Source organism: Hakea prostrata, unplaced genomic scaffold (genome assembly GCF_041222555.1).
Source record: "Hakea prostrata isolate BN-2017 unplaced genomic scaffold, UWA_Hpros_2 contig_85, whole genome shotgun sequence".
Taxonomy (NCBI): domain Eukaryota; kingdom Viridiplantae; phylum Streptophyta; class Magnoliopsida; order Proteales; family Proteaceae; genus Hakea; species Hakea prostrata.
The window spans coordinates 108602-119218 of record NW_028291204.1 but is presented as its reverse complement, the minus strand read 5'-3'; the positions used below and the strand labels follow the sequence as shown (position 1 = coordinate 119218).

The 10617-nt window shown below is 33.0% G+C and overlaps 1 long non-coding RNA gene and 1 pseudogene across 1 annotated transcript in view; both read left to right on the top strand.

Annotated features, from left to right (window-relative positions):
• Nucleotides 1-7470, top strand: part of LOC148998951 (uncharacterized) — a 30967-nt gene extending 23497 nt beyond the window's left edge. The window contains exons 2-4 of the long non-coding RNA XR_016171078.1: nucleotides 502-573; nucleotides 845-903; nucleotides 1744-7470. This is a non-coding gene — a long non-coding RNA (uncharacterized LOC148998951). The remainder of the gene's footprint in view (nucleotides 1-501; nucleotides 574-844; nucleotides 904-1743) is intronic.
• Nucleotides 7377-9774, top strand: LOC148998950 (AUGMIN subunit 3 pseudogene; annotated as a pseudogene).
• Nucleotides 9775-10617: the final 843 nt, after the last annotated feature.

Genomic DNA, 10617 nt, shown 5'->3' with positions numbered 1-10617 from the left:
TAGATTTCAAATATATGGAGTTATAATTTATAAAATTAGATGTTTGGTTGTGGAATGAAGTATGTGGATTCATCCTAAAAAACTTTTTGATCGACGTGATTTTTGTGAATGTGAAAATGTATAGGTTTTTTGAAATCTCTAGATTTCACCCCTTACCCATAAATCTACATATTCATGTTTTTAGTGTAAAAAGGTGAATCTCTAGATTTCATGAATCTAGAGATTTTTACAACCAAACGGGTATAATTCTCAGATTCATGAATCTAGAGATTTGAAATCTCTGGATTCATGTAACCAAACAGGCCCTAAAATTTTTGTATTTGTTCTTTAAGCTGAGCTTGGACTCTTATACATATGTTGTTGGAGCATCTGTGATGGACTCATAGACAAAATTTTAGATAGAGTGTTCTTTTCAATTTTTAAACGGTTATGTGTATTTTTATAACTAGAGTTTGATTCTATCTTTTGAATATTTTATACTTCTTTTGTTATTTCATGTAGTTTTAGAACTGTTACCGGATTTGGCATGGATGAAGTATACAAATATGTTGGCAAGCGACATACGGGTTTGAGGTTGTGTTGGTCCTAATTGCTTCCTTTTTCTAGGTTCTCTTATGAGCATTCGTGTAGTTTGTGATTGTTTAAATTTTTTGTTTTTGTTCTATAGACTGAGCTTGGACTCTTATACATACGTTGTTGGAGCATCTGTAATGGACTCAGACAAAATTTTTGATAGAGAGTTCTTTTCAATTTTTAAACGGTTATGTGTATTTTTATTACTAGAGTTTGGTTATATCTGTAGATGTTTTTATACTTATTCTTTTGTTATTGCATGTATTTTTAGAACTATTGCTGGTTTTGAAATGGATGGAGCATACAAATATGTTGGCACACGAAATACAGGTTTGTGGATGTGTTGGTCCTATTTATTTCCTTTATTTTAATTTGGCTTATGAGCGTTTGTTTGATCTATCATTTTCTATTTATGTTTGGTGTAGTGGGTTTTATTTTGGAATTTCTTATTGAATATATTTTTGACTTCTTCGGTATGCCATCTTGTGTGTTTTCGCAAGGAGATCTGATGTTTCGATATTAAGTAGATGAAAAATGATGTAATTGTATTGTTTTTTAGTGATACATGATTTATTATGTTTTACTCGAATAAATTTTTGAATAGGAGTTTTATTTTTATTGTTTATGATAAAATAATGCCAAGTAACTTTATTAATCGTTGTTTGCAGGTAACAGTGTCATTTCGCTTGTGCTAGTCTTATTTTCAATATTGATTTATAATATTGATTTATCGGTTTACAATAAATGTATTCTTTCTTCTTAATGTGGTAGTAAATGATTCATTGGTTTCTTTATGTGCCGTTAATTATGTATTTTTTTGGTGGTTTGTAGGTTTTCTAGTGTAATAAGTTTTTTTTGGCTTGCTAAGGTGGTATTTTGCAATCATTATATTCGTTCCACTTTATAATTTTTTAAAATAAATTTTTAATGAATTATTATTTTTACAATTTGCAGATGTTGCAGTTTGGGATTGTTTAAATTTTTTGTTTTTCTTCTTTAGGCTGAGCTTGGCTCTTATTCATACGTTGTTGGAGCATTTGTAATGTACTCATAGACAAAATTTTGGATAGGGTGTTCTTTTCAAATTTTAAACGGTTATGTGTATTTTAATAACTAAATTTTGATTCTATCTGGAATTATTTATACTTCTTGTTTTGTTATTGCTTGTAGTTTTAGAACATTTACCGGCTTTGGCATGGATGGTGTATACAAATATGTTGGCAAACGACCTACGGGTTTGAGGTTGTGTTGGTCGTAATTGTTTCTTTTTTTTAGGTTCGTTTATGAGCATTCGTTTAGTTTAGGAATGTTTAAATTTTTTATTTTTGTTTTATAGGCTGAGCTTGGACTCTTATACATACCTTGTTGGAGCACCTGTAATGGACTTGTAGACAAAATTTTGGATAGGGCGTTCTTTTCAATTTTAGACGGTTATGTGTATTTTTATAATTAGAGTTTGATTATATATGTAGATGTGTTTATACTTATTTTTTTGTTATTGCATGTAGTTTTAGAACTATTGCCGGTTTTGGCATGGATGGAGTATACAAATATGTTGGCATGCGAAATACGGGTTTGAGGATGTGTTGGTTCTATTAATTTCCTTTATTTTACTCTCGTTTATGAGCGTTCGTTTGATCTATCATTTTCGATTTATGCTTGGTATAATGTGTTTTATTCTGTAATTTCTTATTGAATATATTTTTTACTTTTTTGGAATGTTATCTTGTGTGTTTTTGCAGAGAGATTTGGTGTTTCGCTATTAAGTGGATGACGATTTATGTAATAGTATTGTTTTTTAGTGATACAAGATTTATTAAGTTTACTTCAATAAATTTTTGAATAGTAGTTTTATTTTGATTGTTTATGATAAAATAACGCCAAGTAACTCTATTAATCGTTGTTTGCAGATAACAGTGTCGTTTCACTTGTGCTAGTCTTATTTTCAATATTGATTTATCGGTTTACAATAAATGGATTCTTTCTTCTTGATGTAGTAGAAAATGATTCATTGATTTTCTTTTATGGGCCGTTGACTATGTATTTTTTTTGTGGTTTGCATGTTTTCTAGTGGAATAAGTTGTTTTTGACAGGCTAAGGTGGTATTTTGCAATAATCATACTCGTTCCAGTTTATAATTTTATTAAATTTTTAATGAATTATTATTTTTACAATTTGCAGATGTTGAAGTTTAGGATTGTATAAATTTTTTGTTTGTGTTTTTTAGGCTGGGCTTGGACTCTTACACATACGTTGTTGGAGCATTTGTAATGGACTTATAGACAAAATTTTATATAGGGAGTTCTTTTAAAATTTTAAATGGTTTTGTGTATTTTTATAACTAGAGTATACTTATATCTGTTGAATATTTTATACTTCTTTTTTTGTTATTGCATGTAGTTTTAGCACTGTTACCAGCTTTGGCATGGATGAAGTATAAAAATATGTTGGCAAGCGACATACGGGTTTGAGGTTGTATTGGGTCTAATTGTTTCCCTTTTTTAGGTTCGCTTATAAGCATTCGTTTAGTTTGGGATTGTTTTAATTTTTTTTTTGGTTCTATAGGCTGAGGTTGGACTCTTATACATACGTTGTTGGAGCATCTGTAATGGACTCATAGACAAAATTTTAGATTGGGAGTTCTTTTAAAATTTTAAACAGTTATGCGTATTTTTATAACTAGTGTTTGATTATATCTAATGATATTTTTATACTGATTCTTTTGTTATTGCATGTATTTTTAGAACTATTGCCAGTTTTTGCATAGATGGAGTATACGAATATGTTGGCACGCGAAATACGGGTTTGAGGATGTGTTGGTCCTATTTAATTCCTTTATTTTAGTCTCGCTTATGAGCGTTCGTTTGATCTATCATTTTCTATTTATGCTTGGTGTAGTGGGTTTTAGTTTGGAATTTCTTATTGAATATATTTTTGACTTCTTTGGTATTGCCATCTTGTGTGTTTTTGCAGTGAAATCTGGTGTTTCGTTATTAAGTGGATGACGATTTATATAATAGTATTGTTTTTTAGTGATATAAGATTTATTAAGTTTTACTCAAATAAATTTTGGAATAGGAGTTTTATTTTGATTGTTTATGATAAAATAATGCCAAGTAACTCTATTAATCGTTTTTTGCAGGTAACAGTGGTGTTTGGCTTGTGCTAGTCTTATTTTTGATATTGATTTTTTGTTTATAATAAATTGATTTTTTTTCTTGATGTAGTAGTAAATGATTTATTGGTTTTCTCTATGGGCCGTTGGTTATTTATTTTTTTGGTGGTTTGTAGGTTTTCTAGTGGAATAAATATTTTTGACAGGTTAAGGTGGTATTTTGCAATCATCATACTCGTTCCACTTTATAATTTTTTAAAATAAATTTTTAATAAATTATAATTTTTACAATTTGCAGATGTTGAAGTTTGAGATTATTTAAATTTTTTATTTTTGTTCTTTAGGCCGAGCTTGGACTCTTATAGATATGTTGTTGGAGCATCTGTGATGGCTTAATAGACAAAATTTTTGATATGGAGTTCTTTTTAATTTTTAAACGGTTATGTGTATATTTATAACTAGAGTTTGTTTCTATCTTTTGAATATTTTATATTTCTTATTTTGTTATTGCATATTGTTTTATAATTGTTGCCGGTTTTGGAATGGATGGAGTATACAAATATGTTTGCAAGCGACATACGGGTTTGAGGTTGTGTTGGTCCTAATTGTTTCCTTTTTTTAAGTTCGCTTCTGTGCATTTATTTAGTTTGGGATTGTTTAAATTTTTTGTTTTTGTTCTATATGCTGAGCTTGGACTCTTATACATATGTTGTTGGGGTATCTGTAATGGACTCATAGACAAAATCTGTTTGTGTTTTTATACTTATTCTTTTGTTATTGCATGTAGTTTTTGAATTATTGCCGGTTTTGGCGTGAATGGAGTATACAAATATGTTGGCAACCGAAATACGAGTTTGAGGATGTGTTTGTCCTATTTATTTCCTTTCTTTTAGTCTCGCTTATGAGTGTTCGTTTGATCTATCATTTCCTATTTATGTTTTGTGTAGTGGGTTTTAGTTTGGAATTTCTTATTGAATATATTTTTTATTTCGTCAGTATGCCATATTGTGTGTTTTTGCAGAGAGATTTGGTGTTTCGCTATTAAGTGGATGACGATGATGTAATAGTATTGTTTTTTAGTGATTCAAGATTTATTAAGTTTTACTTAAAAAAATTTTGAATAGGTGTTTTATTTTGATTGTTGATGATAAAATAGCGATAAGTAAATATATTATTCGTTGTTTGTAGGTAACAGTGCTACTTGACTTGTGCTAGTTTTATTTTCAATATTGATTTATAATATTGATTTATGAGTTTATAATAAATGGATTCTTTCTTCTTGATGTAGTAGTAAATGATTCATTGGTTTTCTCTATGGGCCGTTCACTATGTATTTTTTTTTGCGGTTTGTAGGTTTTATAGTGGAATAAATTTTTTTTGACTGGTTAAGGCGGGATTTTGCAATCATTATACTCGTTCCACTTTATAATTTTTTTAAATAAATTTTTACTGAATTATTATTTTTATAATTTGCAAATGTTGAAGTTTGGGATTGTTTAAATTTTTTGTTTTTGTTCGTGAGGCTGAACTTGGATATGTTGTTGGAGCATCTGTAATGGACTCATAAACAAAATTTTGGATAGAGTTCTTTTCAATTTTTAAATGGTTATGTGTATTTTTATAACTAGCGTTTGATTCTATTTGTTGAATATTTTATACTTCTTCTTTTGTTATTGCATGTAGTTTTAGAACTGTTGCCGGATTAGGCATTGATGGAGTATACAAGTATGTTGTCAAGCGACATATAGGTTTGAGGATGTATTCGTCCTATTTGTTTCCTTTTTTTAGCTTCGCTTTTGAGCATTCGTTTAGTTTGGGATTGTTTAAATTTTTTGTTTTTGTTCTTTAGGCTGAGTTTGGACTCTTATACATACGTTGTTGTTGCATTTGTAATGGACTCTTAGACAAAATTTTGGATAGGGAGTTCTTTTCAATTTCTAAACGGTTATGTGTATTTTTATAACTAGAGTTTGTTCTATCTGTTGAATATTTTATACTTCTTCTTTTGTTATTGCATGTAGTTTTAGAACTGTTGCCGGCTCTGGCATGGATAGAGTATACAAATATGTTCGCAAGCGACATACGGGTTTGAGAATGTGTTGGTCCTATTTGTTTCCTTTTGTTAGTTTCGCTTATGAGCGTTCGTTTGATCTATCATTTTCTATTTTTGCGGTGTAGTGGGTTTTCGTTTGAAATTTCTTATTAAATTTATTTTTGACTTATTCGGTATGCCATTTTGTGTGTTTTTACAAAGAGATTTGGAGTTTCGCTATTAAATGGATGACGATTGATGTAATAATATTGTTTTTAAGTGATACAAGATTTATTAAGTTTTACTCCAATAAATTTTGAATAGGAGTTTCATTTTGATTGTTTGTTAACTCTTTTAATCGTTGTTTGCAGGTAACATTGTTATTTGGCCTGTGATAGTCTTATTTTCAATATTGATTTATAATATTGATTTTTGGGTTTACGATAAGTGGATTATTTCTACTTGATATAGTTGTAAATGATTCACAGGTTTTCTCTATGGGCCATTGTTTATGTATTTTTTTGGCAGTTTGTAAGTTTTCTAGTGGAATAAATTTTGTTTGATGGGCTAACACTGTTTTTTCCAATCATCATCATTTTCGTTTCTCTTTATAATTTTTTTAATTAAATTTTTAATGAATTCTTATTTTTACAATTTCTAGATGTTGAAATTTGGGATTATTTTAAATTTTTTGTTTTTGTTCTTTAGGCTAAGCTTGGACTTTTATACATGCGTTGTTGGAGCATATGTAATGGACTCTTAGACAAAATTTTGGATACGGAATTCTTTTCAATTTTTAAACGGTTATGTGTATTTTATAACTAGAGTTTGATTCCATTTGTTGATGTTTTTATACTTATTCTTTTGTTATTGCATGTAGTTTTAGAACTATTGCCGGTTTTGCCATGGATGGAGTATACAAATATGTTAGCAAGTGAAATACCGGTTTGAGGATGTGTTGGTCCTATTTATTTCCTTTCTTTTAGTTTCGATTATGAGCGTTCGTTTGATCTATCATTTTCTATTTATACTTGGTGTAGTGGGTTTTAGTTTGGAATTTCTTATTGAATATATTTTTGACTTCTCCAGTATGCCATCTTGTGTGTTTTTGTAGAGAGATTTGGTGTTTCGCTATTAAGTGGATGACGATTGATTTTATAGTAGTGTTTTTGAGTGATACAAGATTTATTAAGTTTACTCCAATAAATTTTTGAATAGGAGTTTTATTTTGATGATAAAATAATGCCAAGTAACTCTATTAATCGTTGTTTGCAGGTAACTGTGTTGTTTGGCTTGTTTTAGTCTTATTTTCAATATTGATTTATGGGTTTGTAGTATATAGATTCTTTTTTCTTGATGTAGTAATAAATGATTCATTGGTTTTCGCTATTATGTTGAAGGAATGATATGGTAGCATATGTTTTTTCCCCTCTCTAATTGCAGGAAATATGCACTGCTGGATGTTTCAGTGTAAGTGGCAACAGCAGTTGGAAATCCTAATCCCTTGGATATGGAACAAAATTGTTTATCGAAGCATATATTTTTCCCCTGCAGGAAACATTCACTGCTGGATGTGTCATCTAAGTGGCAACAGAAATTGGAAACTCTAATCCCTAGGATACGGAGTAAACAAGTTTAAATTAGGTTTCTAGTTGAGCATTTTCTACCTTCATTGCTTGCAAAGTCAAAACTGAAGCAATAAGGACGAGTGGAGCAAAACTGTGCAGTCTCTTGAGTGAGCTGGGCTACGAAGGGAATGAGGTTTTATACCCTGATAGCTTTGAATGGCCTTTCCAGTATGAGGAGGCACAGCCTATCCTTGAATGGATATGCTCTAGCCTCCGTCCCACCAATGTTCTTTCTGCTGCCGAGGTCACTCAGTGTGAGCAGTTTCAACAAGAGGGAAAGCTATTGGAGGGGGAGGTCTTGGACTCTGCTTTTGATAGCATTTCTGCCTTCTCAAGTAGGAGGGATGACCAAGAGGCAGTTTTTGGTGCTGAAGAAGGATTGAAAGATATCAGGGATGCTACTTTGGCATCCAAAACTGAGGCTCTTGAATTGCAGAAGCAGTTGAAGCATCTACAGCATCAATATGATTTGCTGACGAGTCAAGCTTCATCCTTGATCCAAGGAAGAAGATCAAGGGTCACAGCAACATCCACGGTCAATGGACAGCTAACTGTAATTGATGTAATTGATGATGGGCTTTCAGTGAGAAATTTAGAGATGAATGGAGTGCTTGGAATGATTGCTTCTACCGCACAGGAGTTCTCTCACTATCATTCAGGGGATGAAGATGGTGTGTACTTAGCTTATTCAGATCTCTGTTCATTCTTGTTGGAGGATTCAGCTTTGTTCAAAGGAGCTAAACCAGTGGTTTGTGAAGCAGTTTGAAGCCAGTCCTTTCCAATTAGTGGCCGAGGATGGCAAGGTGAGATCTTCATGGTTGAGTCTTGATGACTCTCCAGATTCTGTAATGCAGGATCCAGAGGTATCTTGTCATCAAAATGGAGCAGAGTTGCGAAGGCTTCGTTCTGTATTTGGAACGAGTGAGAGACAGTGGGTGGAAGCCCAAGTTGAGAATGCTAAACAGCAAGCTATTCTTGCAGCTATTAAATCTCAAGTAGCATTGGATGAAGCTCACATCCATCTTGATCTTCATTCTCTCAGGAGAAAGCATTCTGATTTGACTGGAGAACTTTCAAACCTACACCAGAAAGTTAAGTTATTGTCTGAGAGTATTCCAGATCTTTGTTGGGAGCTTGCTCAACTCCAGGATACATATATATTGCAAGGTGACTATGATTTAAGGGTGTTGCGCCAAGAACTTTATATTGGTCGGCAGAAGGTGTTCATATATCATTTAATTAATCAGCTTGCTAGGCATCAGTTTCTAAAAATAGCTTGCCAATTGGAACAGAAAACCATGCTTGGCGCGTATTCATTGCTGAAAGTTATTGAATCAGAATTGCAAGCATACCTGTCAGCCACCAATAGTCGAATCAGTCGTTGCCGGTCACTGATTCAAGCTGCATCTGAAGAACATGAACGAGGAGCAGTTGATGACCGGGATACTTTTTTGCATGGTGTAAGAGACCTTTTAAGTGTTCATTCAAATGCTCAAGTTGGGTTATCAACATATGTGTCGGCACCTGGTATTGTTCAGCAAGTATCCAGTCTTCAATCAGATTTGATGACCCTCCAGTCTGAACTGGAAAGTTCCCTCCCGGAGGATAGAAATAAATGTATCAGTGAGCTGTGCACTTTTATTCGGAGTTTACAGGAGTTGCTTTTTTCATCCTCTACAACTGCACAACCAATTTTGACACCTTGGCCGCTAACGAGAGAACTGGTAGAAATGGAAAATGTCAATGCGCAACTATCCCGCAGCCATTGAAGAAGTTACACGATCACATAGTGATAAGACTGAGATAGTAAAACATCATCCTCATGAGGTGGGGTGGGAGAGGCAGGTTTTTGTTGACTTTTTCTGCAACCCAGAACATCTCAGGAAAACAAGTCAGGGAGCTGACTTCTAGGGTTAAGGCTTTTCAAGTTTAGAAATCCTTGGTTGAAGAATTGTTGAAACTGGGCTTCTGCTTTTATTATGACCCCAGGAGGCTATTGTGGAAACTGTAGTATCTACCTCTACCCATATCACGTCAATTTCTGTTGATTGTAATCTGATTCTCTTGTATTGAACTTCAATTATTGGCAGCTTTTCAAGATTCTCTTCACAGTAGACTTTGCGAAATTTGGACAGGGTCTATGTGCAATTGTGGGTCATTTTGATGACAGGAACTACCCTACGGGAGCTGCAGGTGAAGGACAAGTTGTTCTGTTGACTTTAGTGTCATTGGTGTACGGAAGTTAAGATTATAAATAGTTCCGAGTTTGAAAATAAGATTTTATGTACCAATTTTTATTTTTTATTTTTATTGGTGTACTCTTTACCAGGCTTTCTGGAAAGTGATATTATAGGTTCATGTTTATATGGAGATAATTTTAGTGGCTTGCTCTTTCCATGTTTTTTGGGATGGCAATAAAACGGGATGACGATAAAACGAACTTTGTTTCATTGAGGGTTTTAAGTGCAGTCATGGCTGTTCTGGTTGCGTATTATAGAGTAGATATGCTCAATATGACCATGGGGCGGGAGTTGGGAAATACAAAGATGGGGTGTTACATCCGTTAACTGTATACATACTGGAATTAGATAAAAATGCCAGTGGGCATTCTGGGGATTAAACTGATTCATGGGATTGGGAGTCCTTCAGCTCTTGACTTTATATGAGGAGATTCTGGAGTGCAGATGTCACATTTTCCATGTGGGGGAGGTAGAATTGAAGTCAACTGTTTTGCTGGTTGCTTTTGAATCGAAGCATGAATTTGGCATTGATAGCATTTTCTTATGTATTCAATTGCTTCAGTTTGCATGCGTGGCTAATAGAATCCTTGTCTCAAAATTTAATAGGCTAAGGCTTTTCCACCTAAATGACTTCCACAGATCCCTTCATGGACCTCTGCTAAAGCATATTGTGCGTCGGATGGTCCTAAACATTTCAAAAGTGGCCCAGAAATTGTTCTTTTATACAACAGTTCATTCTTTAGAATAAACTTTGCAGCTCTTCTTTTCAACGTTCTAGCCTTTTCCTTATCTCCAGGGAGAACATCCTCCTTAAGATATAAAATAATAGGATCCATCCAAGACACTTCCACATCAATTTCCATTATCTCTGGCTCTAAATATGCTGGAACATCCAACTCTTCAATATACACAGCCTGTGGCAGAGAAGTAAATTCTGCCGATGCTAACTTTGCCAAAGAGTCTGCCATTGTGTTCTGATTTCTGGGTATCCTCATAATTGAGAATTGTTGGAACCCCCCTTTACAATCC